The following is a 26,055-nucleotide window of genomic DNA, read 5'->3' as shown; positions in this document are numbered from 1 at the left end:
TGCCAAGAGCTGAGTTCATCACACCTCTTCCTCTTGGCACCTTGTTGCCATGGGTCTAGGCACAGGCCCTTCTTTATTTCATTATGTTTTATTTTTATTTCATCTTCCCCCTTCACCCATCCACACACCATTCCTTTGTCCTCAGACAGGCATCCACTCTGATGGACTTGGAAGATGTCCTCAGATATTTACGTATCCTTGTAACTATGTTGTGTTCTTTTGTATTTGTTTGTGTTTTTAATGCACACAAACTACTGTGATGTAATTTTTTTTCATTCAACACTGTGTTTAATGATCTAACATGTGGCTCTATGGATATTTAACTTATTGTTTTAGCCTCCTGCATACTATCCCACCAATTCACATTTTCTGATGCATTTCCCTAAAGTTGAACAAGAGGTTCACTGTCTTCTAGAACAAGCACTGCAGCAATCAACATCCTCTTCTCTGTCTCCCTACAGATCCAGGCAGGAACAACTGAGACTGGAGTTGCAGGTAGGAGCTACCTGAATACTTGGTTTTGCCAATTACTGGCAGATCATTCTCCAGAGGAGCTAGACCAGTTTACACGCCCTCTAACAGCACATGAGAGCACCATGTCCCTTCATCCCCACCAACATGTTATATTTTCTGACTTTGTAATTTTTGCCAAATGTATGTTTGTCAAGTGGCATCTCATTTTTAATATACATATTTCTCTGATGACTAATATGGTTGAGCATCTCTTCAATAATTTGATAACTGTTCAGATTCCCCTTTATGTGAATTTCTCATTTATAATTTTTCCCTATTTTTCTACTGTCTTCCTTTCTTTTTCATAATTATTTGCAGATATTTCTCTTGTACTTAGATATTAATACCTTGGCTTTTTTAATCATTGCAAACATCTTTTCCCAGGGTGCCACCTGTTAATTTTATCTATAGCATTCTTAGTTGAACAGAAGTACTCGTGTTTGAAAATGTCCTGGTTTTTTTTTTCCTTATCTTATGACATGAAATTTTCAGATCTTATTTAAGTCCTCTCCAGCTCCCAAGTGGACAAAGACTCTCTTTTTCATTTTCTTCTACTGGCTTGTATAGTTTTAATCTTTTATATATTTAGGACTCATTGATCTGAAGTTCACTTTTGTATCTGCCGTAAGGTAGGGATCTGGATTCATTTTTCTCCAAATAGTGAGCAAGTTACCCCAATTCCATCTGCTCAAGAATCCATATGATATGAGGTGACACTGTTTTATATTTATCAAGTGCCTATACATCCATGGGCCCATTTCTGAAGACTCTATTTTGTTCCATTGTTCTATTTATTTCTACAGCATCACCACAAAGCTTTGTAGTCTCTCTTATTTCCGATAGGGTAAATCTATCTCTCTACCCCATCCTTCTTTTTCAAAATCAGTGATGTTATCTGTGGACTTTTGTTCTTCTATGTACATTTTGGAATGTTCGTCAAGTTTCTCAAAAAATGCTGCTAAAATTTAGATTGGGGTTTCTTTGCATTTATAGATTAGTTTGCAGAAAACTGATACCTTAAAACAATTAGGTTGTTGTTCCATCCATGCACATACAAAATCTCTACATTTATTTAGATTCTTTTTTTATACCGTTTAAAAGTTTTAGATTTTTATCTATAGAGGTCTTATGCAAGCTGCATTATTTTACTCCTAGATCTTATATGGCTGTTGTCATTGTGAATGGTGTCATTTTATAAATTAATTGTTTTTAATCGTTAATGTAATGAAAACATTATTGGATTTTTATAAATTGATGTTGTCTTTGGAAAATTTTAATGAACTCTCTTATTAATTCTAATGGGTTTTTGATTCTATAGGGTTTTCCATTTTCCATTGGAATCCAGGTTATACTGATTTCATAAAGTGAGTTGAACAACTTTCTTTTCCTACTTTCTAGAACATCTTGCATATGGTAGGGATTGTATATTTCTAGAAATTTGGTAGAATTTACTTGTATAACAATCTGGGGTGGGAAGATTTTTATTATTTTTAACAGAAGAGTAAATTCTTTAATTATTTTTCACTTTCATCCATGGTTTGAGTCTATTTTCATTTTACATTTCATCTTGCATCAATGTTGGCATTTGTATAGTTTTATAGACATTTATTCTTCTCATCTAGGTTTTCAAATATACTGGTGTATGTGTATGTGTGTGTATGATTCTAAATTTCTAATTTCTTTCTGTATTTTTATGTGCGATGTTTCTTTTTTTCCTTCATTATTCTTACAAGAAGCTTGTATGTTTTATTGATCTTTCAAAAATTCAGGATTTGCTTTAGCTAAATTTCTCCATTTTTTTGTGTGTTACTGTTCAGTATTTTATTGATTTATGATCTAATTTCTTTCCTTCTTATTTCTTCGGGCTTACCCTGTTGTTCATTTTCCAACTTCCTGAGTCAGTACTTAGCTCATTAGTTTTAAATCTTTCTTGCTTTCTGATAAATAAAAGTTTATTTAAAGCTATAAATTTCCTTCTAAGTAGTGATTTATGTGTGGCCTACAACTTTTCATTGATGTATTTTTAATAATATTTAATTTTAAATTTCCTCTTTAACCAAAGTGTTTTGGTACATTTTTTAGTTTCCAGGCATGTGTATTTACAATGTTCTTTTCTTATTATTGATTTCTTATTTTATTGCATATGGTCAGGTAATATTGTATCATTTGATTCTTTGATATTTATTGTGCCTTCCTCTGTGTTCTATTATTATATATAGTTGATTTGTGTAAATGTTTCATATGTGCTTGAAAATGAAGTGTATTCTGTCTTAAAGATGATAGACAGATACATGATAGTAGATATATGTAGGTTTATAGATTCAAGTTCTTAAGTTTATTTAAATCTGCTTTATATTAATTTAAAATTTTTAATTGATACATAACAGATGTACATATTTTGGGGTATATATGATAATTTGATACATTAATATAATTTGTAAAGATCAAATCAGTGTAATTGAGATATCCGTCACCTTAAATATTTGTCTTTATGCTAGAAGTATTCAAATTATTCTCTTCTAGCTATTTTAAAATATATAATAGATTATTGTAAACTATAGTCACTCTACTGATCTAACAAACACTAGGTCTTATTTCTTCTATCAAACTGTATGTTTGTACCCATTAATCAACCTCTCTTCATCCCCTTCACCCCATTCCCTTCCTGGCCTCTGGTAAGCACCAATCTACTCTTTATCTTCATGAGATATGCTTTTCTAGCTCCTACATATGAGTGAGAACATGCCATGTTTGTCTTTCTGTGTTTGGTTTATTTCATTTAGCATAATGACCTCCAGTTCCATCCATGTTGCTGCAAATGACAAAATTTTATTTTTTATGGCTGAATAATATTCCATTGTGTATATACACCACATTTTCTTTATCCATTCATCCATCAATGGACATTTAGGTTGATTCCATATTTTGGCTATCTGTGAATAGTAAACATAGATGTGCAGATATCTCTTCAACATATTGATTTACTTTCTTTTGGATATATCCCAGTAGTGAAACTGTTGGATCATATGGTAGTTCTATTTTTAGTTTTTTGAGGAACCTCCATACAATTTCCATAGTGGCTGTACTAATTTACATTCCCACCAACAGTGTATAAGCGTTCTCCTTTTTCCACATCCTTGCCAGTATTCATTATTTTCTGTCTTTTTGATAAAAGCTATTTTAACTGGGATGAGATGAGAGCTCATTGTGGTTTTTATTTGCATTTCTCTGATAATTAGTGATGTTGAGCATTTTTTCATATACTTGTTGGCCATTTGTATGCCTTCTTTTGAGAAATGTCTTTTCAGATCTTTTGCCCATTTTTAAATCAGATTATTGGGGGGTTTTCTGCCTTTGAGTTGTTTGAGCTCCCTGTATATTCTAGTTATTAACCCATTGTCAGATTAATAGGTTACAAATAGTTTCTCCCATTCAAAAGTCTATATCTTCACTTTGCTGATTGCTTCCTTTTCTGCGCAGAAGCTTTTTTGCTTGATGTATCCCATTTATCTATTTTTGTTTTTTGGTTGTCTGTGCTTTTGAGGTCTTACACCAAAAAATCTTTGCCCAGACCAACGTCCTAGACATTTCCCCACTGTTTTCTTCTAGTAGTTTCATAGTTTCAGGTCTTAGATTTAAGTCTTTAATTCATTTCTTGATTTTTATATATGGTGAGAGATAGGTAAATAGAAGTTTAGTTTCATTCTTCTGCATATAGTTATCCAGGTTTCCCAGCACCATTTATTGAAGAGACTGTCCTTTTCCCATTGTATGTTCTTGGCACCTTTGTTGAAAAGGATGGCTGCAGACTCATTTGTGGCCTTATATCTGGGGTCTCTATTCTATTCCATTAGTCTCAGTGTCTGTTTTTATGCCAGTACCATGCTGATTTAGTTACTATAACTTTGTAGTTTATTTTGAGGTCGGGTAATGTTTTGCCTCCAGCTTTGTTGTCTTCTGTTGTTGTTGTTGTTGTTGTTGTTGTTCAGGATTGCTGTGGCTATTTGGGGTCTTTTGTGGTTCCATATAAATTTTAGGATTTTTTTTTTTCTATTTCTGTGAAGAATGACATTGGTATTTTGATAGATATTGCCTTGAACCTATAAACTGCTTTAGGTAGAATTGTCATTTTAACAATATTAACTCTTCTAATCCATGAGCATCGACTATCTTTTCATTTTTGTGTGTGTCTTCTTCAATTTCTTTCATCAATATTTTATAGTTTTCTTTGTATAGATCTTTAACTTCTTTGATTAAATCAATTTCTAGGCATTTTATATTCTTTGTAGCTATTGTAAATGGGATTGCTTTCTTGATTTCTTTTTCATATTTTTGCTATTGATGTACATACATGCTACTGATTTTTGATATGCTGATTTTGTATTCTGCATCCTTACTGAATTTGTTTATCAGTTCTAACAGATTTTTGGTGGAGTCTTTAGCTTTTTCTAAGTATAAGATTATGTCATCTTCAAACAAGGCTAAATTGAATTATTCCTTTCCAATTTGGATGCCGTTTCTTTCTTTCTCTTGCCTAACTGCTTTGGCCGGGACTTCCAGTATTATGCTTGTTGAATAAAAGTGGTGAAGGGGGCATCCTTGTCTTGCTCCATATCTTAGAGGAAAGGCTTTCAATTTGTCCCCATTCAGTACAATGGTGGCTATGGGTTTGTCATACATGGCCTTTGTTATTTTGAGGTATGTTCCTTCTATATCCAGTTTGATGGGGGGTTTTATCATAAAGAGATGTTGAATTTTATTGAATACTAATTCAGCATCTATTGAAATGATCATATGGTGTTTGCTCTTGGTTCTATTAATATGATGTATAACATTTATTACATTTTGTATGTTGAATCATCCTTGCATCCCTGGGATGTATCCTGCTTGCTCATGATGAATGATCTTTTTAATGTATTGTTGAATTTGTTTGGCTAGTATTTTGTTGAGGATTTTTGCTTCTATGTTCATCAGAGATATTGACCTATAGTTTTCTTTGTTGTTGTGTCCTTGTCTGGTTTTTTTAAATTTATACTTTTAGAGATGGGGGTCTCATTGTGTTGCCCAAGCTGGAATTGAACTCCTAGGTTCAAGCAGTCTCCACCTCAGCCTTCTGAGTAGCTGGGACTACAGGTACCCACCCAGCTTATCTGGTTTTGGTATCAGGGTAATGCTGGTGTTGTAGAATGAGTTTTGAAGTATTCCTTCATCTTCATTTTTTTTGAAGAATTTGAGTAGAATTGATATGATTCTTCTTTAAATGTTTAGTAGAATTCAGCAGTGCAGGTATCAGGCTGTGGGCTTTTCTCTGACAGGAGACTTTTTATTATGGTTTTGGTCTTGTTACTTGTTATTGGTTTGTTTAGGGTTTATATTTCTTCATGCTTCAACCTTGATAGATTGTACGTGTCCATGAATTTATCTATTTCTTTTAGGCTTTCCAATTTGTTGCTATATAGTTGCTCATAATAATCTCTAATGATTATTTGTATTTCTATGGTCTCAGTTGTTATGCCTCCTTTTTTGTTTCTAATTTTATTTATTTGGGTCTTATCTCTTTTTTTCTTAGTTTAGCTAAAGGTTTGTCAATTTTGTTTATCTTTTCAAAAAACTGGCTTTTCATCTCTTTGATCTTCTGTATTTTTTTAGTCTCAATTTCATTTATTTTCGATCTGATCTTTATTATTTCTTTCCTTCTACTAATTTTGAGTTTTGTTAGTTCTTGCTTTTCTAGTTCCTTAAGGTGTATCATTAAATAGTTCATTTGAAGTCTTTTTAATTCTTTGATGTAGGTATTTATTGCTATAAACTTTCCTTTTTGTACTGCTTTTGCTGTATCCCATAAATTTTCGGTATGTTGTATGTTCATTTTCATTTGTTTCAAGAAATTTTTTAATTTCCTTTTTAATTCTTCATTGACTCAATGGTCATTCAGGAGCATTGTGTTTGCATATTTTCTGAGGTCCATAATTTCCACGTGTTTTTGTATTTTCTGAGGTCTTCTTGTTATTGATTTCTAGTTTGATTCCATTGTGGTCAGAAAAGATAATTGATATGATTTTTATTTTTTAAAATTTGTTGAGACTTGTTTTGTGGCCTAAGATATGGTCTATTTTGGAAAATGTTCTGTGTGCTGATGAAAAGAGTGGTTTGTTCTACAGCAGTTGGGTAAAATGTTCTGTAAATATCCATTAGGCCTATTAGGTCTAATATGCAGTTTAACGCTGATGTTTCTTTGTTGATTTTCTGTCTAGATTATCTGATTAATACTGAAAGTGGGGTGTTGAAGTACCTTACTTTTGTTGTATTGCAGTCTGTCTCTCTCTTTAGATCTATTAATGTTTGCTTTATATTTTTGGGAACTCCAGTGTTGGGTGCATAAACGCTTAAAATTTTTATATCCTCTTGCTAAATTGACCCCTTTATAATTATATAATGACCTTCTTTGTCTCTTTTTACAGTCTTTGATTTGTAGTCTATTTTATCTGATATAAGTGTAGCTACTTCTGCTGTGTTTTGGTTTCTAATTGCATAGAATATCTTTTTCTACCTTTTGATTTTCAGTCTACATGTGTCTTAATAGGTGAAGTGGGTTTCTTATAGGCAGCATATACATGAGTCTTGTTTCTTTATCCATTCAGCCACTTTATGCCTTTTAATTAAAGAATTGAGTCCATTTACATTTAATGTTATTACTGATAAGTAAGGATTTACTACTGTCATTTTGTTGCTTGTTTTCTGGTTCTTTTGTAAGTTCTCTCTTCCTTTCTTACTGTCTTCTGCAGTTAAGTAATTTTCTATGATAGTATGTTTTAATTTGTTCCTTTTTATTTTTAGTGAATCTACTATAGGTTTTTGCTATATTTTTGAGTGAGGCTTAGCTGAATACCTCTTAAGGTATTAATACCTCTTCCTTTCATGAAGAATGAAAGAAAGTTCCCATTTAAGCCCTGTGGATGGTGTATAGCCTGAAGAAATGTAGTGTATGTATGTATATGCGAGTGTGTAAGTATGTGTGTATTTGTGTGTGTATCTTTCAGGAATTGGAACACTTGGGCAGCAAACCACTTTGCTTTGGGATATCTTGGACATTAGGGAAACACACAGAGAGGGAATAATACTTTGCTATCACCTCTGAACTGCGGCTACCTGGACAAAACAAGAATGCTCTATCCTGTGGTTGGCAGAAGTGGGTATTTAAATTGGAACAATTTTTTTCTTAGTTCTTTCTTTGTGTGAACTAATTTCAAATTTACCAGAAAGGTATATGAGGATTACACATTAATGGGGTGGTTGGGCCTGAGACTAATATTGTTTTATGTATTTGAGCACTCCTGGGGCTCTCAGAAATATCTTGTAAAAAAACTTGATAATCAAACAGGTGAGGGGTTGAGGACCATTATATTTTGGATATTAAATGTTAATATGACTTAATTTGTACTCATGGGATGGTGACATACTGGTTTTTACATGTATGGATATTACCATATGTATTTAAATGTATGTATGTATATCACATTTTTTCAAAAGAGCATACAGCTGTGTTAACCTGCTTTATACATTCAACAGTATATCATTGATATAGTATAACAGTCACTAAAAATTACTCATAACAGTCATAAGGAATTAATACATTTGAAAATTTTAGGTATTCATCCACTACTCGTCTGTCTGATCAGGCCCAATTTACTTAGCAGGGAAGTATCCAAACATTTAAGTATGCAAATGTAAAAAGCCAAATGAGACATCATTTAATTCCTTTATTGTCTTACAGTGAAAGAGAGCAAATGAGCAAGTTGATGGCTTTATGCCAATTATTTTTAGTACAATTTCTTTTATGCTAAGGTATAGCTAAAGGCAAACCTCGAATTCTAGCACAAACATGCAGCAGCAATAACATGAATATTTTAGGGGCTATACAATTCTTTTCGTGGGTTATGGTTGGAAATAAAAATTTTAAGTTGCAACTCCTTTGGCAAAGATGTAATAAACTACTGGGATTAAGTAAGAACGTGCATGTGTGGCTTCAATCTCAGACGAGCTTCTAAAAGACCCAAGTCCTGGGTGTCCGTCTTCCATAATGTGACCCTCTTTCCTCCTATCTTTCTAGATGAATCTCTTACCACTCACCCCACTTAATTCAGCCTTACACATCCCTCCAGTCACACAAGCTTGTTAGCACAGGACATGCATTTTTATATTCAAAGAATGTGGCTTCTTTCATCTTCAAATACCAAGGCCAGCAAACCTACAGTGCAATGGCAGCAGCACTGACAAACTCAGAATGGCTGGGTGAGCTAAAGAGAGCAGTGGGCCTTCAAAGCTTAGGTCATAGGTTTTATCCCCAGCATGGCAGCTACATTTGTTCTACTCTTTTCTATCAGACTCCATGCTTAACTTCACCTGGTCATGTAGAGACTGGTTCTATTGCTCAGGACAGGGACCACATAAACTGTGCCCCCCAATTCAGCAAACTTCAAAGCCCTGTCCCAGTGACAGCTAGTCTGGAACAGCTATTGAAATTCAAAGGGAAATGTTATTATTCTTGAGGAGATCTAACCAATCATGGTATTTAACCTATTTGTTTAAGGATGTTTTTCCCTCTTCTAGGAACAAAAAGCACAGAATTTCTGTGTTGAAGACACTTCAAGAATTAATGAACCTCATTCTCTTTTTCTTACCCAGGGCACATCATTGCTTAAAGCCACAAAGTGCTGACCCAGCCAGTGGTTCCAGAAGCCAGGGCCTCAGTGCAGCGTTTAAAAGACGCATCCTCATAATAAATTACTATTTTAATGATAGTCTTGGTAGCATATGGCGAACAGAAAACACTTTCTGTAGATTAAGCAACATGATTTTCATTAATGGTTTACTATATTTGAGACCTTAAAGAGATTTAACTAACTGTTCATTTGGTGAAGTTTCTGCTGAATTATTTAAAGCACCTCCTTCTTGCTTTCACTTTGAATTTGCATTAGAAAGTACAATGCCAATTAAGACTCCTGCATTGCCTCCAATGCTCTAAAAATAAATATAAGCTAGATCCTTATGACAAACACATTTCTTTCCCTATGACCTTTCTGTTATTCTGTGCTTAAGTAAAATAAATAAATACACAAAATTTGCAGAGATAGAAGTTTAGGAATTTGTTAGGTAACAAAAAATTAAAATCTAATGGATGCCTTCTTGGAAGTGCTGGAGACACATGGTTCAGAGTTCTACATTTAGGTAGAAAAAATTTAGCATTTACATTTGACTAATACAAGTTCAGCCATCTCCAGAATTACATAATGTAAAATATAAATGTAAGTACTTATGCTTATATAAAACCTAAAATTAAAAGATGTTGGCCCAGTTGGCTGATTTGAATTTATATACTGGGATAAATAACCAAAAGTGAAAACTGGATTATATCCGGTTTTCTTTGTGCATATCTTTCTTTCTGCATATCTTTGGGTGACTGTGTTTTGTTTGCTTATTTTTGCAAAGCTTGTGTTTCTCTTGTTCCCTCCTCACTGTCTTCTCATTACATGAAGCTTAACTATTGATTTTAAGCCTGTCTCAGATGACTTTCTCAAAGTAGACACAAACGATTTCGTATCCCTCACACATACTTCTCTGGTTCCCAAGAAACCTTTCTAAAGGCCACTTCTTCTACCTGCCATGTCTACTTCTTGCTGCCTCATGTCCCTTCCATTCCATTCCAAGAAGTCTACTTCATGAATCCCTTCCTTAAAGGAGTTCTCAACTAATCCCATCTGGATCCAGGCATTCTGATTACTCTGTTATGACTGTGTACTTTATCCATGTACATGTCAATTTTCCTAAAACAATTTGCAAGTGTGGCTTAAAGTTACTTTGGCGTAATAACACATTTTCACATGGGCACATGCTAGCTGATTAGTGCAGTGTCCTGCTTACAGCTACCACTGAATAAACCTTGCTGGGGGACAACAGGGAACTTAGAACATCAGTTTGAATCAGAGTGCCATCTACTGGTATAAATGCTGCAATACTATCAACAAGGTTACATTCTGTTCGATAAACATACTCAATACATTTACACAGACACATTAGTCCTCACAGTTTGACTGAAGAATAAGGACGATGCTATATCAAACCAATACTTTGCTACCACTTTCAGTAAGATCTGTGTTTTCAAAAGAGACACAACAATGAAATAAGAAAATATCTCCATTTCGATCCTCCAAATGAAACTGTCATCTCCAAAAGATGGCCGTGAATTGTGCACTATGCTCTCTGGCCATTTTGTAACCTAGGTCTCTTTCCATTTATTGAAAAAAATCATATATGAAGTGAGGAACTAAAACAATATATAATGGAATGTCTGAATGCCACTAAGGTCCTATACAACTGACATTGTTTCATGAGAAGACTAGTTTTGCTTTGTTTCATTCCAAGATCTTAGCCCCTCTTTAAGGTGATCTGTCCCTACAGGACTTACTACACCTTTCTGTCATGAGTGGCTGAGTAAGCGTAATTCCCCAGCACACAGGACTGTGGAAGGACTGCATAAAAAAGCAATATCGAGAATATCTATCCCTGCTTGTCAGGGTAACATTTTAGCCTATTAAGTATTTCTCAAACCTTTTAATAAATCCAACCATTCTACTCATTCTAAAGAAAATTGCCTTGTGGGTATATTTAAATAAAATGCACAGAAGTAGGTCTGTAAATTAAGAGAAAACTTTTCTTTCCTCACGCTGATTTGGATAGCACACAATCATTAGCAACCAAACAGATGCCCCTGTCTATAGCCCAGAGACAGCTCTCAGCTGTACAGAGAACCTTTCATTTCCAACAGAGAGGTGAACTCAGAACTTGTCACTGATTTTTGCACCTTCTTAATCTTCCTGTTTATTCTGTGCTTCATTAAAGTCAATCTCCACAGGGCAGACTGTCATCCGAGCCAGGCCTGTCCTGCTGTCTGCTCTCTCCAGAGAGCATCCTTCATCCTGATAAACGGGCTGTGAGCTGAGCACGTGACTGAGCTCCTTAAGGTAAATAGATTACAGAGAGTTGCTCCTTCCAGGCCGGCTCAACAGAATTTGATAAGCAGGATCATTGACGTGGGCATCACAGTGGAGACAATGCTTTTTCAGAAAACGGGGTTTCAAATGCACTGTTGTGAAATGAGATAGAGGATATTTATTTTTATAATTGTGTCACACTGTACATCTCAGGCTGTATTAGGTAGTGTCATTCATCTGCCAAGTGTCTCCCTGGGGATTCAGCATCATTTACAGGACGTGTTTTGCATGCCCAGTCCTGTACTTGGCACTGGAGACATAAACATGGATATGGGGAAGGAGAATGGTGGCCGTGGTGGGAAGCGTAGTGCAGCTCTTTGGGAAGCCACACAGCACGCCACAACTACAGCGCCAGCCTGTGTGCCGAGTTTAGCATGTGCCTGTTCGCTGGGCTCGCAGACCATGTTATCCCAGAGCAATTGTTCTACCTGGATGAAAAGGCAACGCTGGGGCCGAAGACTGGTTTCTAGGCAGCGCTGTTCCTACCACGTCTCATGTGGACAGATAAAGCAGCAACGTACCCCCTGTGGGGCCATGACTTTCCTTCCTTCCCGTTAAACCAGACATGGGCCAGACTCTGGAGAATGAAAGTCTGATCTTTCAGCTAGAGGCGTTTAGAGGCATCTTGGATCCCTGAGCGGAGAACAATTAAGTTCCTATGACAACCAGCTGAGTAGTGGAATTACTTTCCCAATAGCTAGATGATGGCAACTATGAAAAAGATACCCCGAGTCTCATGACAAGGGTAGATCCCAGGGTAAAAGCATGGGCAGCACCACAAGACGTTGGAAGCTTCATCCTGGATGATTAAGGCAAGGTCTGTGTATGTTTGACAAGTGGAAAGCGTTACAGTGAAGTTCATTCCTACTTAGCAAGAAGGAGGATGAGGTCATGGAAGATTCCCAGCCACCCCAGCCCAATTTTCTCAGGGTCTAAGTAGCCGAAATCCAGGAAGGGTCCTGATGGTTGGCCTTTCTCAATAACTATGGCAACTTCTGCCTGGGAGGCTTAACCATCAACAAGAAGACAGGACAGCCCCAGGCCCCTGCCTTGTCTTCAGCTCTGTCAGTGATAACAGCATCAGTGAAGAGCTCCACTGGCAACATCAAGAGCAAGGCCGCAACAGCTGCAGGGCTGCCGTCCTGTGCAAATCCTCCCCGGGCTCCGAGCTCACTTCACTCTTCCTGTTAGCTCTCCCTTCCCTCCCTGCACAGCATGCATCTCTCCCTCTTCTAAGCTGTTCTTAGAATGTGCAATTTAGCATTTTATTATGTTAGTATCATAATCTAATTGTCCCTTGCATGTTGTGTAACCACAAGATCACAATCATGTTTTTCATGTCTTTGAAATCAGAAACACTAAGGATCAGATATGTGGCAGGTGTCCAATACTTAATCTAAATTAGGGAATCAGAAAACAGAGTTTGCAGAAACATTTATATAGCTTCCTCCTGTAACAGAATATGAGCCAGATCCAGAGAATTGCTGCTGTGTTCATTGCACAAGCGTCTAGTGAAACTTCTAAGTCACCGTGCTGGGTGCTGTGGGGGAGACAGAGACGGCCAATAGATGGGCCCAGGCCTTGCAGGCCTTTCAGTGAGACGTGAAAAAGGGGACATGTTCACCAATCATTAGAGTGGAAACCCATACGGAAGGTGAAAAATAAAGCCTGAGCGATCTCAGGGGAGGGAGGTAAAGGTCATCTGGGAGACTCAGGGTGGTTTTACGGACATGGTGGCACCTGAGCCCAATCTTGAAGGATTTGATATGTGGGGTTGTAGGAAGAATGTGTAAGTGTGAATGCATTTTATTTTGGCCTTAATTAAGCTTTAAGCCCAACTCAAAACCAGACCACAGAGCCATATGTGACAACTGTGACTGTGGGTATCATCCATGCTGGGTGCTATGGTTTGGAAGTGTCCTGCAAAGTTCATGTGTCAAACACTTGATGCCCAGTGCAGCGGTGTTGGGAGGTAAAGCCTAACGGAGCTGTCTCTGCCCTTGTGAATGGATTAGTGCCCTTATCACAGGAGTGAGCTCCTTATAAAAAGATGACTTTGGCCCTCCTGCGCTCTCTCTTGTCCTCTCCTTGCCCTTCCACCATGTTACGATGTGGCAAGATGACCCTGGCCAGATGCCAACACCGTGATGTCAGACTTGCCATCCTCCAGAACTGTGAGAAATAAATTTCTATTCTTTATGCAGTCTCAGGTATTCTGTTACAGCAGCACAAAACGGGCCAAGATACTGAGCCTCTCGAGGGTTTGCTAAAGGAGACCACTTCCATCTGCCAGAATTGGAGCTCCTCTCGGCGTGGCCATCCCCAGCTCCCCGCAGAAAGAAATCTGTCTCTCTCCACTTGTTTCTCTGTTTCACTCATCCCCTCATACCCGAACTCCACAAGTGCAGGGAGCTTCCAGTCCAACCCACCCTTGGCAGAGGCAGGTGGCGATGGGGCACTGACCCCACCTGGTCCCGGCCCCAGCATGCTAGACCTTGGCACAGCTGTGGGTCAGCTCTTCATTGTTCACACACAGTGTGTATTTATGCTCCCTGGCAGGGCCCTGGCCCTGGTTTACGCAGGGTTCAAACTGTGCTCCTGGAGACAGAGCGGGAGTGCTGCCCATTTCTCTCCCAGCTCAGCCCACGCTCTGCCTCTAGTGTTTGCACTTCCCATGGAGGGAAGCCAGGCTGGGCCTGTTTCTGAGAAAAGCCTGAGCAGCTCAGAGAGTGCAGGCAAGGGGCTACAGAGCCCTCTCTGCTGCTCAGGCCTCTCCCCTCAGCCCCTGCCCCTCACTCTTCCCTCGGCATGGCCTTGCACAGCTCTCCTGCCTGCATGAGGGTGCCTTTGCCCAAGCTAGGATGGTCTTGGTTGTTCTCCCTGACCCTGCCTGGAACTCTGAGTTCTGACCTCCCTACCCGCAAGGAGTAGCAGCTCCAGCCTTGTTATCGTTCTGCTCACCCGACTCGCCCTCACCAGACATCTCTGGTGGCCGAAGTAAGTCTGTCTTCTGCCTCTTCTTGCTTCTCTCTCCCCTTCCTTGCTCCTTTTAGACTTAGCGGGGAGGAAAGGCATCAGGGTGCCAGACAGCAGCATAGAGGGCCAGAGGGGTACTGGATAATGCACTTCTCTTTTTAACCCACCTTAGAAGCCTGACCCCGAAATTTCCTCTCCATTCGTCCTTCAAAACCTGGGCATTCAGTCTCCTGCCCTCAACTCAGCTGGAAGCTGGGTGACAGCCACATTAAAGGCTGTTCTGGAAGTGGCACCTGGATGAAAAGGGGCCTCTCAGGCACTTCTCTCCCTGCAGGCTCTGCAGCTGCCGAGGCCCTCGTGCCTGCTGGTTCCCTGGTCTTTTCCCTGGTGACACCAAGAGTAGGTCGTGTGGAGACCTTCCGTGCCAGGGTCCTCTGGGTTGTCCTGCTCTTAGCCCTGAGGGTTCTCCCTTAGGCCTGGGCAACTCTAATTCACTATTGCTTTAGAGCTGTGTTTTCCTTTTCTCTTTGATTTCTTAATATTCTTTGTCCCAAATTTTAGTACAAGCAAACATTTATACATGGCAAAAAAAAAATGATCCGGTTCTAATCCCTTAGTAGATGTATAATTCCACATTGTTTAATTGTCTTTGAGGTGGGGCAATCAATCAGGGCTTTACCCAATTTACGTTCACCTTCCAGCCACGCCTCACTCTTATCACCTGACAGCGGGCTCCGCCCCAGCCTCCGCCTCCGCCCCAACCTCTGCCTTGGCCCTGAGCCGTCGGTCAAGGCCCAGAACCAGGGGCAGGTCTGGTGATGCTGGCAAGACCCAGCTCACACTGCTGCGTGGGAATATCCAGGTACTTTTAAGCACTGCTTTCTTAGGGCTTTCTGGGGTTTGGGTTTTGGAGTGAAAAGGCGAGAGGGCTGACCTCTGCGTCATAACTGCTCCCAGAGGCTTGGTATCTGCAAGTGTAGGTAGCCACCTCTAGACTCCTGGACTGACAGGAGGGCCCGGAGCTCTGGGAACTCGGGGCCCGGGAGCCTGGCTCCAGGCCAGCCGCGTGGGCGGCAGGTGACCGGAACAGGGTCCTACCTGATCCTTCTCTACTTCCATCCCCCCCGACCCCAACCCCATTAGAGGTTGTTAAATGTCTTCAATGAGCTCACAGTTAAGATGCAGGAGATACTCACTGGGGAAAATGACATGAAATGCACAGACATTAATTACTTAATATTTATCTCCTCAAAAAAAGTTTAAGATCAGTAAAAACTGAAAATAAACACAAAATAGCTTGCATTTTAGAAATTGTCCTCTAGAAGCATTTGAATTTCAACCTACCCAGCAAATGTGTCAGAATCCGAGGCGTGCGAGCCCGAGCGCCCTCTGGTGTCCTCGGCTCAGCCTCTGTTGCAGGCTTCAAACGCTCGGGACCTAGGAACTCTTTCTGGGGGATTCGAAGCCTGGTTCAGCTAACTGCTCTTCCTTTCGGGGCGCCACAGTAGGTCTTGACTGCATGCATCTCCTCCTCCTGTGAGCAACTTTGTTATTTTCTATTACTTGAAACCAATATTTTGTTTGGTTTATAAGCATATTGTTTTTTGTGTATTGTTTCCCCCTACAAAATCACAATTGTGTCTTTGAAATGGTAAACGCAGTATCAGGCATACAATACTATCTAATACTTGAAATTTAGGAATCACAATATCAAGAGTAGGAATGTTCATATAGCTTCCTCCTTTCGCAAACTATGAAGAAGATCTAGAGAACTGTTGCAGTATTCACTCCGCAAATGTCTTGTGAAACTTTCAAGTCACTGCGCTGGGCACTGTGGAAGACACAGGGACATCCAGGAGATGGGCCCAGGTCCCACGTGAAAAAGAGGACGTGAGCACTAACCATCCAAGGTGGAAACCCGTAGGGAAAGTAACAGCAAAGCCTGAGGGATCTCAGGTGGGGGAGGTAAGGGGTCAGCTGAGGGACTGAGGGAGGTTTCACAGAGATGGTAGGACTTGAACTTGACCTGAAGGACGTGTAGGATTTATGTGGGAATGGGGGAAGGTGTGGTGGTGTGGAAGCACATTCAGAAGGGAATGTGAAGGGAGAATATCAGAAACTATGCCTGGAACACCTTAGGGTCAAACTATGGAAGGTGTTGAATGCCACTCAAGAGGCTTGTGCTCTGTTGAGCAGGGAGCATTGCTGAGGGAGAACTTGTAAAAAATTTCCAGCTTCTTGAACATGTATTGGGCTCCCATTAAAAAAAGTAAATCGCCCATCCTTGGAGGTGTTTAAGTACAGACTGGATGTGCTTTTATCCAGCTATCCATTTATCATTTATAGAGAGATTCGTAAAGAGAATTCATGAGAGGACTAGATAACTGCTAAGGCTACTTCTAGCCGAGATTGTACAATTGGCAGGTTTGAATCAGGAACTGACCCTACATTATAGAAGGGGAGACCTTGATTTCTTTTTGTACTTAGTAGGTGCTCAATTAATGCTGCCTCAATTAACAAATGACACAAACAGAGTTGTGTTTTAGAAAGAGGGACTTGGCAGCAAGGTTTAAACTAGATTAGCAAGAATGGGAGAGACAGGATACAGGGAGGCTGCTCAGGACAGTATGGTTCATTTTTAAGGCCTAAACTAGGTTAGTGTAAATGAGAATGGAAAGTAGAGTGACATTGTGCATATGGAATCAAGATTACTATTCTATAATTATTTGAGACCCTCTTTCTCAATGAATTGAAAATTCCATGAGAGCAGGAAGTATATCTTACTTGGCTTTGTATCCCCACTGCCTAACAAATGAGTTTGTGGAATAAATATTGACTGGCTTTATGAGTAAGTAGTTGAGACAGTGTTATTTGAGGGGGCACTGGCTATCCAATCCCCCAGACAAGGGGCACTCAGAGATGCTGGATCTGAGCCCAGGACTAGGGTGGCCCTGGCACAGGGCAGAGGGGACACAGGAGACAGCAGGTGTCTCTGCTTTCTCACTATCCACTCTCTTTAACCCATGGCAGGCAGGTCTTCACCCCTGCAACCTATCAAAATTGTTCATGTTTAGGTCACACACCCCCCATGCCCTTCTCTTCTCTCTCTCATTTTACTTAACTTCTCATCAAGCATTTGACACCACTGACCATTCCATCCTTGGAACACTCCCTCCACTTAACTTCCAGGACACTACTATCCTGGTTTTCTTCCTATCTCACAGACAGCCCCTTTTACTCTAGTCTTTCTGGCTTAATGTCCTAATCCCAATTTTTAAATCAGTGGTTCTCAACCTTAGCTGCACATTTTAATCACTGAGGAGTTTTTTAAATCTCTTGAAACTCAAAACTGAATCCCAGACCTATTAAACCAGGCCTCTGAAGGATGTGTGCAAGTTCCATATTTTTTTAAAAGCTCTCCTAGTGATTCCAATGTGCATCCAAGGTCGTAAACCACTTCCCTAAATATTAAAGTTCAGGCTTTGATCTCTTCCCTTCTCTGGCTGTATCCCTGGTCCCAGGGATTTCAAGAGCATCCTTTTCAGTTGCTGTGTAGCTCTGCACTTCTAGCCCCAGCTCCCCTCTGAATTAGAGACTTGTACGCATTCAGGGCCTAGCTGAGAGCTCCAGTAGGATACAGACATCCCAAGTTTAACATGTCCAAACACAACTCTTGATTTTTCCTGGCCTCTAAGTCTGCTCCTCCCCAGTGTCCCCACCCCAGCTGATGGCATCATTGTTCGTCCAGTTGTGCCAGCAAAGACAGTTGGGAATTATCGTTGAGTAATCTCTGTGTCATTCCTCACCTCTAATCCATCCTCAAGGCCTGTTGGTTTTATTTCTAAAATACATTCTCAGCCTAGTCATGTCCCCCAACTCCGACCACCCTGTTCTTGACCTTCACCTGCCCAACTACTCCACCTGCCTCCACTCTTGCCCCCCTCACAGTCCTTTCTTCACGCAGCAGTTAGAGTGATCTCTACAAACTCACATCAAATCACATTTCTCCCTCTTTAAAAAGCCCTCCAGTGGCTTCCTATTATTACTTAGAACAAAATCCAAACTCTTTGCTCCAGCCCGCAAGGTTCTTCATGATCTGGCCCCTGCCTGCTGCACCACCTTGCCTCTCATCCTCCCTTCTGTTTGCTGTTTGTGGAACACAGCCTTTGCCTGGGGTGCTCTTCTGCCTAAACCTTCACATGGCTTGTTGTTCACCTCAGGTGTCTGCGCACCTGTCACCTCTTCCGGAAGGTCTGCACTTACCTTGCCCCTCCCAGCTGAAATGGCTTCCCCGCACATCAGTTGTCTTCTGTCTTAGCCTTGCCTTATTCTCTTCTTGGCAACTCTTATTATCTGAAGTGATGATATTTGCTTATGTTTTCATTTCTCTGTCTCCCCCCAGTAGAAGGCAGAGACCTTGTCTGGTTTGTTTACTATGGTTATCTGTGGCACCTGGTAGGTTCTTAGTAATTACCAGTTAAGTGAATTGTTAAGTCTAGAGCTGAAATTCAAACTGGTAGTGAAGCAGACCATACTACCAAGGTACAGTGAGGTGGATGAGTAACCTCAACACAAGGCACAATCAAAAACTCTGTTAAAGGTGTTTTAGGAGAGTCTCTGGCTCAGACACTGAGCAGACTTTCTGCTCTAAACTACCTTTCTTGCTCTAGTCATGGTATGTGAAACTTCCATTGGCAATTTAGACTCATGTTTCTATGTTAAAAGATTTCACCTTCTTTTGAATTCTGTACTAAAATTGAGATACTGTCAGCAGGCTCCTATTGGCTAATAAAAGATTAGGGGAAAAAGATGGTCTGAGAAACCAGACCAAGAAGAGAGGGCACAAAGAAAAGAGGGAAGGCAGATGATGGCATACTAAATTTTCTTCACTGTGCCTTTGACAGAATCTTTTGGGGGAATCAGTCCTAACCACCAGGAAGCTGTATAGCCATAGGCCTTAACAAAACATTCGTGTGCGACCCACTGGGACTAGCAACCTCTTAATTTCTCTCTCCCCTACATAACTCCAGTTTCATTTCCCAATCCCCAGTATAATTTCGTGAGTATGGGGATTTGACAGTTTGGTAGTCTACTACTTCAAACGCTCTTCCCCCTCCTGATTGTTTTTCCATCACAGCAAATCAACCAGCCCTACCTGTGTCCAGAGGAATGTAGTTCTGTAGCATGTAATTTAAAAATATCCAAACGATATCATGCTATATTATTAAATGATTATTAAAAACATTTATGCCCTTAGGTAAGGTAATACATTTTAATAACATGTTAGAAATAAAGAATTTGATTGCCTTATTATTACAGTTTGGGTTCCCTAAGAAGCAGACTCAGAGATTAGAATGCAGAATATGTATTAGGGAGTGCTCTTGGGATCCACATTGGTGGAAGGCAAGGAGGCAGGACTGGACAGAAGGAAAGGCTAAGCTCAGTGCAGTCTCATTGGAGGCCTCAGCTCACCCCCTTGGGAGCTCTACAGTTGGATAGCCCTTCAGAGTTGACTCCCCTCACAGTGAGAAGGGTAGGTGTTCACATCCCCACATCAGGCATCGTGGGGTGCAAGCTGATCCTGGGTGAGTGGGCCCTGGGACCAAAGATCATTTTTGCAGAGGGCTGGCAGCTCAGGGCTGTGTGCTGACAGCACTCCCAGCGTCTAGGAAAATAGGTCCTCAGACCTGAAGACAGCATCTGTCACGTGTTTTCATATTGAGTCATTTTTTCAGTTGCTAACATTGTTCTGGGTATCTTTCAAGGCATTTGGATAAATTATGTACTAAGGGTCTCTACTGAGTTTGCTCGAGAAATCTTTTTAATGCCGTACTTTTAAAATATTTTCACTTTCCTATCTCTAATATGTGCTATAATCATATGCAGATAAGAGGTTGTTTTTTGATGTTGTTTTCATTATTGTTCTTATTTAACATTTTGTGAGAAATACACAGGAGGCACCAAGTCCTGGGGGTGTTTCTCAGCCACCTATGGTGGCCAGTCTGGCTGATTAGAAGGATTCGATTCTCATTAATCCTACAGATTCATTTGATTCCAATTCCTGGGAGTTTTCTTTAAAATAAATAAACAAACCAACCCCTTAGCCTGGATGATGTTGGAGGAACTAATTATTCATGCTTCCCATTATAGTTTTGCCCACATGAAGATTACAGATTGGGGCCCTGAGTAAGCATAATTGAAAATTAATGTGTTTTGTGGCTCAGAGATGGGAAGTAAAACTGAGGCAGCGCGCATGAGGAAAAGACAGAGTCTCATCCTATAAGTGAGACAATAAGGACACGTGGTTGTGGCTGTAACGCTCAGGCCTGCCTGGTGGATACAAACAGAAGCACCCACTTTCCACTATGGTTTTTCACTCTGACAAATTTAGTCTCTGAAATAACACTAAATTACATCTTAGCTTGTTCATCTCTCTGCAAAAACATGGCCATGAAAGAGCAAGGAAGTTATATTTAGTAAATTCTTTGTATGTCTGAGCAAGAATTTGGCAAATCATAGATTCTTATTAGATGTCTGAAATTCTAATATTGTGGTTGGGGCTAGGAGTTGGTACCAGGAACTTCTTAGGCCCCACTCCCTCTCACTGTGCTGCTCCCAGGATCTGGGAATGAGGAAAGAAGTTTAACTGTTTCCTTACAGCTTCAGTTTATTGCTGAGAAGTCTCCATTTAGTGTTTGTTTGGATGGTAATGTGGTCCAGTGGCTTGGCGTGTGGACTCTCAAATCTTGGCCTCATCACTTCGTATGAATTATCTTAGGCATCCAAAATTAACTGCTCCAGGACTTCCTTTCTTTATCTCTAAATTAGCAACAATCATAGTGCCTACTCCTAGAGTTGTTAAAAGGGTTAAATTAGATAATAGTGTAGAGTAGGACTAAAACAATATTTTAGTTTGTTTGATGGTGACTTGTTTTTGCTCTTAGCTAACAGCCAAATTCCGCTTCTATACACAAAGCTTGCTTGCTTATTGCTTGGTTATGATAAAGAGCTAAAACCATGCTCAAATGCAGTTAAAAAAAAAAAAAAAACACCGCAAGTAACTTCCTGATAAAGAGGCCAGCTGTGCAGGGCGAGTGTCCTTGGGGAAAAAAAAATCTCCTGGGAAGGAATCTCTTGGGAAAGAATCTCTTATCGGAAATAACTAGCAACAGACTCCAGCAAAAAAGTATATAAGCTTTGTTTTTACCCCAGGGCGGGGTCCTGGTTCGTAAAGAGACCACTGCGTTGGTGCTCTGGGACTTGGACCCTAGCTCGAGCTAGTCAATAAAACTCCTTTGCCTTTTTGCAGCCTCAGTGACTCTGTCTTTCTGTTTCCAGGGCCGAGGGGAACCGGCTCTAACAATAGATGTGAAGTGTTAATAGCACACAGTAAAACCAGTATTAGGTATTATTATTTTCTAGGATTCAGTGCACAGGTATAAGACTAGGTTAAAGATCACTTGGAAAACTTCTGGGGCAAAGAGTGGGGCATCCAGCCCTGGTTAAACTGAAAATACTTTGAATGCTTACAATTAAGGAAATAAAATAGCAAGAAAGAAGAATAGTTTTCATGCAGAGTTGAAACCAGTGGGATAATTCACTTGTTAAAGTTAGATGTAACTGTGGGCACTGGATTAGACAACTTATTGGCAACACAGGTAGTATTAAACGCTAAACAAGGAATTGCTATTTCTGTCAGTAAAAGTCCAGGGATAGTTATTTTTGTCAGTCATAGAACACACAAGTCAATAAAGGAATTGGACTTTTCTATACCAAAAAGCCTTCCTCAGCTGAGCAGAACAAGATGTGGACTCACCAAACTTAATAACCTGCGTTTCTCTTAAGAAATATTAACTATATAAGTAATATTTCACTTATTCGTTAAAAAGTTCAAGAGCAAAATTTCCAATTTTGATCTGCTAGCCAACTTGTAAGGCCCTGTTTCACTAAAGTGTTATCAACTGGGCAGGAAGAACAGGTCTCTATGAAACTTAATACATTTCTGGCACTCTTCTTCCATATTCTAGGTATTTTATTTGCAAATTTTAGGTTTCTATGTTAGAAATGCATGTTGATTTTCTTGTTTTAGAGAAGTGTTTCCTACATATCATATTGCTTTTTCTAAATGAATGTACTTCATATTTATTTACTCAACAAATGTTTATTGAATGCTCACTATGTGCTAGTTACACAGAAGATGGATGTTCCAAGTGGAGATAAAAGGAGGATAATTTAAAAAGAAGGCTAATTAAGGCAAATATCTTTTAAAATATTTTGTTCACATTGTATTTATAAATCTAAATTAACTTGAGTCTATGCTACCCTAACATTGGGACCACATCTCCATGGTGTTTTGATTAAATTGGTCTCCGACATAGTATCATGTATCTATTGACACATTTGCTAATTGATGCTAAAAGATTGTCATAGTACAGTAGAGACAATGACTCCAAGAACAATGAGATTACCAATAATATACTTCCTTTTACTGGAAGAAAGTAAGTTATAGATATAAATTCGGCCTGAACAAATTATATAATTTGTGGATCTTTTTTTTTCAGCCATCAAGCTTCAAAAAAGTTTGAGGAGTCAAATTTTATTTCTTTAAAATGAGATATAGAAAGGCAAGCTACAAGGAACAGTCAGAGAGAAAAGGGAAGTTAAAATGAAAATTATTGCTTCTCTCTGAAATTATAACTATGCTGGTGAATGCTTTGATAGCTTGCCTGCTGCAGGTGGGAATACTTTCTAAAATATAAAGTAAAAGTTTTACTGAAAGTATTAGGAAAGTCTAGCATTCAGTAGAAATTGAAAATAATCAAGGTTACTTAGGTATTTTATTTATTTACATTTCATTCTTCGATTGCTGCTTTCAACCTCCATCCTTTTACTTAATGAATCTCAAATAATTTACTTTGGTTTTTTACCATGAAAGAGAAATTCCAGGGTTCCATCTATGACCTTCTGAATCAGGCTGTCTGATGATTAGCGCCCAATCATCTGTACCATTTAAAAAAAATTATAGTAGAATAAACATTACATAAAATTTACCTGCTTAACCATTTTTAAGTGCACAGGTCAGTGGCATTAAGTATGTTCACATTGTTGTGCAGCCATCACCAACATCCATCTCCAGAACTCTTTTTATCTTGCAAAACTGAAACTGCATAACCCACTGAACAATAACTCCCCCTTCCCCTCCTCCCCACAGCTTCAGGCAACCACCATTCTACTTCCTGTGTCTATAGATTTGGCTACTATGAGTGCCTCACATAAGTGGAATCATGTAGTATTTGTCTTTTTGTGACTGGCTTATTGTACTCAGCATAATGTCCTCAAGGTTCATCCATGTTGTAGCATGTGTTAGAATTTCCTTTGTTTTTAAAGCCGAATCACATTCCATGTGTGTATATGTATACACGTACATATACACACAAATATATGCAGACACACCACATTTCATTTTCTATTCACTGTCAATAGACACTTGAATTGTTTCTACCTTTTGGCTATTATGAATAATGCTGCTGTGAACATAGGTATACAAGTATCTCTTTGAACCCCTGCTTTCAATTCCTTTGGGTATATACCTACAAGTAGAATTACTGGTCATATGATTATCCTATTTTTAATCTTTTGAGGAACTGCCATACTGTTTTTCACAGTGGCTGTGCCATGTTACATTCCCACCAACCGTGTACAAGTGTTCCAATTTCTCTACATCCTCACCAATGCTTGTTATTTTGGTTCTTTCCCCCAATAGTAGTCATCCTAATCAGTATGAAATGGTACCTCATTGTCGTTTTGGTTTGTATTTCCCTAACGATTAGTGATGTTGCACATCTTTTCATGTGCTTGTTGGCTATTTGTATATCTACTCTGGAGAAATATCTATTCAAGTCCTTTGTCTGTTTTTTTAATCAGTTGTTTCTTTTTTTGTGGCAGAGCTGCAAGCGTTCTTTATGTATTCTGGATATTAACATCTTATCAGATATATGATTTGCAAATATTTTCTCCCATTCTGTAGGTTGCCTTTTCACTCTGTTAATTTTGTTATTTAGTGTACAGAAAGAAGTTTTAAGTCTTGGCCGGGCGTGGTGGCTCACGCCTGTAATCCCAGCCCTCTGGGAGGCCGAGGCGGGTGGATCGCTCGAGGTCAGGAGTTCGAGACCAGCCTGAGCAAGAGTGAGACCCCGTCTCTACTAAAAATAGAAACAAATTATCTGGCCAACTAAAATATATATAGAAAAAATTAGCCGGGCATGGTGGCGCATGCCTGTAGTCCCAGCTACTCGGGAGGCTGAGGCAGTAGGATCGCTTAAGCCCAGGAGTTTGAGGTTGGTGTGAGCTAGGCTGATGCCACGGCACTCACTCTAGCCGGACAATAAAGTAAGAGTCTGTCTCAAAAAAAAAAAAAAAAAGAAGTTTTAAGTCTTGTAATAAAATGTAATAAAATTTATCTTTTTTTTGGTGTCCTATCCAAGAAATCATTGCCAAATGCAATGTGATGAACATTTAACCTGTGTTTTCTTTCAAGGGTTTTGTAGTTTTAGCTCTATGTTTAGGCCTTTGATCCATTTTGAGTTAATGTTTGTATATGGTGTAAGGTAGGGATCTAACTCTTCATTCTTTTGCACATGACATCTGTACTTTTACCTAAAGTTCCACAGATGTTTCTGATGTTGAGAACCACTTGCTATGCCAGTGATATCTAGCCAGTGACCCCTTTCCCAAATATTACATGACCCATGTGTTAAAAGAAATGGTAAAAGGGCCACACACAGAGACAAGTATTTATACAAAATCAATATATACTAAACAGATTTTGTTTACTATTTTCAGATTATTTAAAATGTGAAATAACTGCTACCTACAGTGATGAGATTTCCATATTTTTTCTACTTTTCCCCATCTACTAATTGTCTCAGATATCTCAAACAAACAAATAGGAGAAAACGGTCAAGCCTATAAATAAGCATTTAAAAAGTGGTCCTGGGTTAGTTATATGGCTGTATCCTAGAACAACAAAAAATTCTCCTGTGGGATATATCTGCAACATAGCTTCACAGTGTTCCCACAAATCTCTAACAATGAGCTCACAATCCAGAATTATAAAAATTCAAGGAAATAATCAAGACTGAGAGTTAGCAGAAAAATCTAACAGCAAAATTAGACCTCTGAGAGTTTTATATAATGAAAGTGTCAAATGCAATAAGCTTTGTTTAAACTGATTAAGGAAATGTGGAAGAAAAATCATAAGAAGGAAAAGTTAAGTGTATTTCTACTTTAACAGAGTTATGTTTTAGAATCAGCATACCCAAGGTTAATTGAGCTAGAAAACTTTCTCTTCAGATTACAAATATACCCCTACCTACCCCCCAAAATGACTAAGAATATTATTAGAACTATTCTAGTGGACATTAATTGGTTAATGAGTAAAATCTCTGATTCTCTGAATGAAATAAATTGATAAAATCAAATTTCCAAGGCACAAAAATGGTTCTCCTCTAGAACT

The 26,055-nt window shown here is 39.2% G+C and overlaps 1 protein-coding gene across 8 annotated transcripts in view; it reads left to right on the top strand.

Annotated features, from left to right (window-relative positions):
- The window catches only part of MNS1 (meiosis specific nuclear structural 1), a 98,762-nt gene that overhangs the window by 20,665 nt on the left and 52,042 nt on the right, over positions 1-26,055 (top strand). For 2 of the 8 annotated variants that reach the window (XM_045529855.1, XM_045529846.1), the window contains 3 exons: positions 462-495; positions 1,832-1,877; positions 7,554-7,702. The exons of 3 other annotated variants lie outside the window; for them this stretch is intronic. The gene's annotated coding sequence lies outside the window, so the exon portion shown is untranslated. The remainder of the gene's footprint in view (positions 1-461; positions 496-1,831; positions 1,878-7,553; positions 7,703-26,055) is intronic. 3 more of the 8 variants (XM_045529865.1, XM_045529831.1, XM_045529882.1) reach the window with 2 other exon arrangements.

The sequence above is a fragment of the Lemur catta genome, chromosome 1, assembly GCF_020740605.2.
Source record: "Lemur catta isolate mLemCat1 chromosome 1, mLemCat1.pri, whole genome shotgun sequence".
In the NCBI taxonomy this organism is placed as follows: domain Eukaryota; kingdom Metazoa; phylum Chordata; class Mammalia; order Primates; family Lemuridae; genus Lemur; species Lemur catta.
Note: the sequence above shows the minus strand (reverse complement) of the source record. Positions and strands in the feature narration are given on the sequence as shown.